Source organism: Seriola lalandi, unplaced genomic scaffold (genome assembly GCF_002814215.2).
Source record: "Seriola lalandi dorsalis isolate HSWRI2012SDOR001 ecotype SW California unplaced genomic scaffold, Sedor1 jcf7180002054883, whole genome shotgun sequence".
NCBI classification, from domain to species: domain Eukaryota; kingdom Metazoa; phylum Chordata; class Actinopteri; order Carangiformes; family Carangidae; genus Seriola; species Seriola lalandi.
Genome location: NW_019525658.1, coordinates 2,840,774 through 2,842,396, shown reverse-complemented (window position 1 = coordinate 2,842,396; position 1,623 = coordinate 2,840,774). Strand labels below are relative to the sequence as shown.

The following is a 1,623-nucleotide window of genomic DNA, read 5'->3' as shown; positions in this document are numbered from 1 at the left end:
ACATGTGCAACTAAAAGTTTCATGTAAAAGAAATAAAGCATTGATGGACTCATTGTCTGATTACAAATGGCCGATGTTACAAATATGATCACAAACGTTGCTTTTTCCGGCTCTCTTCTGCCAGGACCTGTGGCTGCCGTACTTCAACATTACAACAGATATCACAGCCTCCTCCATGAGAGTTCACACTGACGGTCTGTCTAATTCTGAAAAACACAAAATGACACATGACATTTCATCCCTGTGTGTGGTCTTTAATGGTTCCAGGTAGACTGGGTGCTTATCATTGGTGGCATGGCGGGTTAATGATAAGAGAGACTGTCCCCAAAATTAAATGTTCACTGGTTTCATTTCAATACACAGTACATATGTCCTTGGCCAAGAGAAAATGACATAATCCTTGCATGTAATAAACTCTGGCGACAGCTGTGGAACAAATGTGCAACCGTACCTGAAGATAGTGAAAATACATAAACTGAGTCTCCTCTAAAAACACATATTTGTCAGCCTGTTAACCCTTTTGCTACCTCTCTCCTCCTCAGGCTCGTTGTGGCGGTACGTCAGGGCCAGTATGTCACTGTCTGGTTACCTGCCCCCCCTCTGTGATCCTAAAGATGGACATCTACTCATGGACGGAGGCTACATCAACAACCTGCCCGGTGAGGAGTGGGCTGGGTTTTTGAAATGAGATTTCATTCTTCATTATGACTCTTAGCTGGATTTCAAAGAGATGAAATATTTATTTATGGATTTGGAGCGTGTGTCTGTTGTGGTAAAACAACAATCATGCATTGTTTTTAAATGTTGCTATGGCAAAGAGTCTGCTAAAGGAGACCAAATAGGAAGTGTTAAAGCTTCTTTCCTTATCATTTAGAGCAGAGGTAGGGGGGCCTCACCGGGGGTGGTGGGGGTGTCTTAACTGTTTCAGGGGAGGCTCAGTGAATGGAAAGACAAAAATATTACAAGTTATTACACTAGTTATCAAAGGAGATCAGCTTTTTCCCAAGATGTATCTGAGAGTCACTTTTAAAACCTTTAGAGAATTGGACCAGCTCTTATCATGGCTGCCACTTACATACTGCCGGGTCATTTCACTCAGTTAGGAACCTTCCTGAGCAAGAAAGACTTTTCGACGGCAGCCACTGTGTTCCCTACCGTCTGTGTGCCAGTTCATCTTAGCACCAGTGTGTGTCCGGCGATCCAGCCTTCGTTTCCTCATGTAGCCTGATGTGTGTGATCAGTTTTTCTGCATTTTTGATTCATTTGCCTTAAGCATCACAGTAGTGAAACAAAACCTTAGCAACATGCTACATTTAGGAAAAGTGCAGCCCTAAAAGGTCACAGCCCATAAAGTTTTTGACAATCTTTATTTATAAAATAAATCTGTTATAAAATGTACCCAAGACTTTGAACACTCTTTAAATGCATTTGTCCTGTTTTGGTACCTAGCTGACGTGGCTCGCTCCATGGGGGCCAAGGTTGTGATTGCAATTGATGTTGGGAGTCGGGATGAGACCAACCTGACCAACTACGGCGACTCCCTGAACGGATGGTGGCTGCTGTGGAAGCGATTCAACCCACTGGCTGAGAGAGTCAAGGTACGCTGACCTTTGCCGTAAATGT

General features: G+C 43.4%; 1 protein-coding gene across 1 annotated transcript in view; it reads right to left on the bottom strand.

Annotated features, from left to right (window-relative positions):
• Positions 1–1,623, bottom strand: part of mrpl41 (mitochondrial ribosomal protein L41) — a 3,689-nt gene that overhangs the window by 1,014 nt on the left and 1,052 nt on the right. The gene's annotated exons all lie outside the window — the stretch shown is intronic.